The sequence below is a fragment of the Mandrillus leucophaeus genome, unplaced genomic scaffold, assembly GCF_000951045.1.
Source record: "Mandrillus leucophaeus isolate KB7577 unplaced genomic scaffold, Mleu.le_1.0 Scaffold148, whole genome shotgun sequence".
Taxonomy (NCBI): Eukaryota; Metazoa; Chordata; class Mammalia; order Primates; family Cercopithecidae; genus Mandrillus; species Mandrillus leucophaeus.
In genome coordinates, this window is record NW_012101454.1 from 767946 (window position 1) to 774501 (window position 6556).

Genomic DNA, 6556 nt, shown 5'->3' on the forward strand with positions numbered 1-6556 from the left:
AGCCTGGTTCCTAACAGGTCACAGACTGGTACTGGTCCATGGCCCAGCGGGTGGGACACACGTATTAAAAGATAATTTTTAAAAGAAGATATTATGACTTTCAAACAGATATAAAGTGAACATGTGTCAAAACTTTTATTTATTTAGTTCATTAATTAATGAGGGAACCAATAAGATGTAACAACTGGTTTAAAGAAAAATTCAAAGGACCGCACATATATAGGTCAGCAGAAATTGTGAAATAAATTTGCTTAATAGATGTAAAAACTTAAATCTGTTCAATATCCAGAGGGCAATAATCAACTGACTCTCAAATGAGAGACAATTTGCATTTCTATGGACAAGAATCATTTGCATTACTACAAGTACTAGATAATATAGTATAATTATGTATTATAGTTATTTTACGGCAATGTAAAACAAAGGCAAGATACACAAACCCCCATAGAATCAGATAATCTGGATAATGCCCAATTTTCCACTGATGACAACCATATTTTTTCTCAATTTCTAAGTTTTTCACGTTTTCCCTACATATAATATAACAAGGACTAAGTTCCTGTGCCCCAATGTATAAAGTATGGAGGGAGGGGGATGAGGAAAAGGAAAATAAACGTAGTAACTGAATAGTTTATAAGGTTCAGTGGGATATATCCCAAAAAACAGAACTGATAATTTCCCAATTACACACAATATGCACAAGTAATGAAGACATCTGTTCTGATTGGATGGTGCCTGTGTTGAAGGCATACTTAAGCATATATAGAAACAAAATGCTATGAGAAATGAAAAAAAGGAAAAGATTTATATTCCCATAAGGAAGTATGGCACAAGTTCATGGAAAAAGCAAAATGTAGCAGGTCTTTAAAACAGAAAGATTTTAAATAAGTAGAATATGAGATGTGGAGGTGGGAAATATTTCAACTTAAGGGAATAGTAAGAGAAAAGCCACATACGTAATGTTCCTGACTTGTAGTTTAGCATGGTTTGATGAAATCAGAGCTAAGAGAGGGAGATTTAGGCCAAATCATGAACAATCTTAAACATGTTGACAGGTTTGTTATTCATTTTGTTCCAATAAAGAACCACCAGAGATTTTGAGCAGGTGCATGACAAGATCAAATATAAGTCTTAGACAAAAAATGCTAGTAGCAATTGGAAAAAAGACATTGAAAAAGTGAGAAACTAGAGGCAAGGAATCCAGTAGAGCCTGTTGCAATGGTCAGGATAGAGCCTAAACCAGAGCATTCTGGAGAGGAAAAGAAAAGCTTTGGGGAAGGCAGAGTGAACAGGATATGTTGATTCATTAGGTAAGTGATTCCAATTTTTGTGACTCTGAGTTCACATTCGTTAAAAATTGGAGCATGCACTCCTCCAACTTTTGCATATTTATTTAGTTACAAATTATATACTGCTCTACTAAGGTACTAATACAATACATGTAATTTGAAACATTCATACATGCTCACAAATTTTTTTTTGCTCTCAAAGAGTAAAGATTTAATTCATGTTTTGGTGCTTAGTTTCTAAATGTCTTGCTAATGTTGATGGCTTTATATCAGTAGTAACTCTCAAAGCACTGTACATTTACAGCAAGGTCTATAAATCCTTATTTCAAACAGTTTTGATAATTTTATTTTTTTCTGATATCTTACAGATTTAAGTGACCATGATATATATATGTATGATATATATATACACACACACACACATACATACTTTTTTTTAAGTGTATAATGTAACTAATAAAGAGTTGAGTTTTTTGGTTTTTGTTTTTTTTCTGAGACAGAGTCTCACTCTGTCACCCAGGCTGAAGTGCAGTGGTGTGATCTTGGCTCACTGCAGCCTTGACCTCCCATGCTCAGGTGATCCTGCTACCTCAGCCTTCTGAGTAGCTGGGACTACAGGCATGCGCCACCGCGCCACCACACTTGGCTAATTTTTATCTTTTCTGTAGAGACAGGGTTTCACTATGTTGCCCAGGCTGGTCTTGAACTCCTGAGCTCCAGCACTCTGTCCACCTTGGTCTCCCGAAATGCTGGGATTACAGGCAGGGTTTCACTACATTGCCCAGGCTGGTCTTGAACTCCTGAGCTCCAGCATTCTGCCCACCTTGGTCTCCTGAAATGCTGGGATTACAGGCAGGGTTTCACTATGTTGCCCAGACTGGTCTTGAACTCCTGAGCTCAAGCACTCTGCCCACCTTGGTCTCCCGAAATGCTGGGATTACAGGTAGGAGCCACCATGCCCGGTGTAAAGGGGTTTTTTTTTTTTTTGAGTTGGAGTCTCACTCTGTTACATAGGCTGGAGGAGAGTGGCATGATTTTGGCTCACTGCAACCTCTGCCTCCCAGGTTCAAGCGATTCTCATGATTGAGCCTCCCAAATAACCGGGACTACAGGTGCCTGCCACCACAGCTGGCTAATTTTTGCATTTTTAGTAGAGACGGGGTTTCCCCATGTTGGCCAGGCTAGTCTCGAACTCCTGACCTCAAGTGATTCACCCACCTTGGCCTCCCAAAGTGCTTGGATGCCTGGCCAAAACCCTATACTTTAGATGAGTAGAAGGCAGAGTAGAAAGAAGATGAGTCAAAGATTAGCAGAAATTACTTGAAGGATAGTGTGCCAGTGAACTAAAGGGAAAATTTAAAGGATGAACAAGGTTTAGAAGGAAAATAAAACTTGTTTTCCAACACATTGAATCTGAGGTACTATGAGAGTCATTGAAGCTGTCCCTGAGGTATATGAAAATCAGAGGACCATGAGAAGCCAGGTTGCACATGTGGATCAGGAGTGATAGTTGAAGTCAACTTACAATTTAGTTTTGCTAAGAAGAGAAATAGGCAAATGAGAAACTTGAAAAGCGCTTTTAAAAAGGGGCTTTGAGAAAGCAAGAGGAGTCTTTGGAGATGCATGAGAAAGGTAAGAGGAGAGATTTGAATAAAGCAAATATTTCAAGGAAGATGCACAGCCAAGAAGGATAAAGCTAAGATAAATACGTTGAATTTGGTAATTTAGGATGTGGCCCTCATTTGAAAGAGTGGTTTAAATAAAGTAGTAGGGACATAAGTTAGTTTTCACGTAAAGAACTGACAAGTAGTTAAAATAAACTTTTTTTAAATGGGGAAAGTAACCACAAACTGTTCCTTCAGAAGTGTGGTGGTGAAAAAAGAGAGATTGTGTGTGGTGCATTAAGGAAGATAGGATGCATTTGGCAAACAATGAAGAGAGATAAATTAAAGGTAGAAATAAGGAAGGTGAACTTAGGAGACCAGATTCTCAATGAAATGATATTGATATAATCATAGACACAGGTGAGAGTGACAGTTTTGGGAAAGGGGAGGAGGAATTTTTCTTTGAATCAGAAGGGAAAAGATAAAGTGTAGCAGTTTGTTTTAAAGTAATACATAGGGCTGGCGTTGTGGCTCATGCCTGTAATCCCAGCAGTTTGGGAGGCCGAGGCAGGTGGATCACCTAAGGTCAGGAGTTCGAGACCAGCCTGGCCAGCATGGTAAAACCCCGTCTCTATTAAAAATACAAAAATTAGCCAGGTATGGTGGTGCACACCTGTAGTCTCAGCTACTCAGGAGACAGGCAGGAGAATCGCTTGAACCTGGGAGGCAGAGGTTGCAGTGAGCCAAGATCACACCACTGCACTCTAGCTTGGGTAACACAGTGAGACTCCATATCAAAAAATAAAAATAAAAATAAAAATAGAAGTAATGCACAGGTTGAGAGAGTTTCTGTCAGATGGTTTCTGTCTCTCTCTTTTTAAAATATTATTAAGGTGTGAGGTAAGCTGCTGAGCATTAGTAAACATTCTGGATAGCTCAGGGGTAAGGAAATAAACATGGAGCCACTAACTAGTTTTTAGCAGGAAATGACATTATCAGATTTTAATTTAAGAAAGTTCTGTCTGGTAAGAGGTATGGCAGAATGTCAGTAGGATTGGATTTTGAGTGACCTGAGAAAGATGAGTAAAAGGATAAGAAGTGCAGGCAAGAAATCATCCCTTAACCAAGGTAACAGCAAGTGGATAGAAAGGGGGCAACACAGTTGAGAGTTATTTAGAAGGAAGCAAGAATGACTCAAACACTTGCTTGGATAGCTGGGTTAATGGCAAAAACTTAGGCATAAAGGTTGAAAGTAGATAAAGGAGAAGGAAGGTGATGAGTTTGTTTAGGAAATGGTAAGTATTAGGCACCTGAAGCATATCCTAGTAGAGAGATCCAGTAGGCAGGTGGTTCTTACAGCATGAGGATAGATAAATATGGACTGACATAATCAGGCGTGTGTGTGTGTATAAGGCAATTGATCCCATGGCAGTGGTGGGACCACAAATAATGGCTAAGTGATCCTAAGATCACTTAAAAACAGCAAGAAGTGGGCTGAAAACAGAGTCCCTGCTCTGTTTTAGATGGATACCAAATAAGGAAGAATGGTCAACAATGTCAGGTGCCACAGAATGGTCCAGGAAGATAAGGAATATGAAGTATCCCTTGGATTTAACAAGTGGTCATACCACACAGTCTTGGTGAAGAACAATGAAGTGGCTGAGGAGAGAATGCTAATTGAGCCGGTGAAGGCAGAGAGTCAACACTGCTCTTTCTAGATGTTTGCAAGAGGAGGAAAGAGTTGACCAAGTAAACACACAGGAAGAGTGTCCATGGGTGTTTTTCATATAAAAACAAATTCTTTTGGAGGAAGGCAAACAGCAAGGAGATAGGAAGAACTGGAAGACACTGAAAAAGGATGATTTGCATAGGGATAACTGATGGAGGAATCAACATCCTCAAGAAAGGAGGACAAGAAAAGATTCAGAGCAGAGGTAGAGAGATTAGCCTTAAACTTGAGAGAAGAAAAAGGAGGTTCACAAGCTATTTACAACATTTCAGAAAGCCTTCTGGAAATTGCAATTAATAGAATGTCAAGTTTCTTTACTTTTTGCACGCATTAACTCAACCCTTTGGGTTAACGCTGGTTACTGCATGCTGATCAGAAATTCTAATTTGCTGTTGATGACATCATAGAAATGTCTAGGATGTGACTGGCAGACCATATATTGTTGGCAGAGTTATGTGGTTTTTACAGTATCCAATTCTTACAGCATGTGATCAACCTCCGATCAGAATGACAGCCAAAATTAAAAGACTATTTGCAGGGAACAGTGCCTAAGTGTTTGTACACTTATTTAACTTTATTGCTTATTAGTATTACATCCATGACAGTGATGTATGTGATTTCATTTAAGTGACAAAATCTTTCAAGATATGAAGTCCATGGATGAAAACATAATAAAAGGTCCTTGGATGAAGAGAATGGGAATGAGTAGACAAGATCTCTACAGTCCCTTCATATCTAATATTCTATAATTTTAAGAGGGGCCAAGTTCAGGAATGGCTAAATGGGAAAGTTGTAAAGAATACTTGACAACACCCCAACTAAACAATGACTCACTCTAAACAAGGCAAGGCAAGTAGAATGGCAAGCAATGTAAATAACCATTCCCATCTGGGAGGCAGCACAAGAAAAAACATTTTAAAAAGGGGTGGGATGGGAGCGAGAAGAGAGTAGGGATAACAAGTGCTTTATTAAGGAAATGGAGTGCTGGCTTTATTGAGAATCACAAAACATTAACCAACGTTTAGTAGCGGGGATGATTGCCATAAGCACATAAAAAAAAATTTTTTTTGGCAGGGTGTGGTGGCTCATGCCTGTAATCCCAGCACTTTGGGAGGCCAAGACGGGCCGATCATTTGAAGTCAGGAGTTCGAAACCAGCCTAACCAAAATGGTGAAGCCCCCATCTCTATTAAAATTCAAAAATTAGCCGGGCGTGGTGGTGGGCGCCTGTAATCTCAGCTACTCTGCAGACTGAGGCAAGAGAATCACTTGAACCCAGGAGGCAGAGGTTGCAGTGAGCCAAGATTGCGTCTCTTGCACTAGAGCCTGGGCGACAGAGACTCCCTCTTAAAAAAAAAAATTTTTTTTTTTTTGACACAACGACCTAGCCAACCTTGTGTAAATACAAGTGAGAGTCAGGCTTTTTTCTCATCAACACCTACACTAAGTTAGGCTCCTTCTGTACCTTCCACTCGGTACTTTGGTGTATCTTTGCCCACCAGAACCGGGCAAACTCAGGACATTTAAAAAATGGTTTAAGAGAAACTGGCCAGAGCAGAGAGTTAAGTGTTAAGACTGGTCTTACTTCTTGGGTTGGATGCCAGCAATCCATCAGCCAGCACCATCAACCGTATCCATCAATCCCATCTGGCCAGCACCCAGGGGCAGCCAGATTGACCAGCCAGACAATAATCGACCTTATGGTGTCCTTCCCATCCCGCTGGGCGGGTTCTGGGAGTAGAAGGCTGAGAAAGGGGAGTGTTGGGGAAGGCAGGAGTGGGACGATGTGTACTTTTCTCCCGGAACTGTAGTTCTATTGTCCCAACCTGGGTTCAGGTAGCGGCCAGTAAACTAGGAGACAGCCCTAAGGCTCGCGTCCGGGCCAGGCGGTATCCCTAGTACCCTCTCCCCACACACCCATGGCTCTGCCTCAGC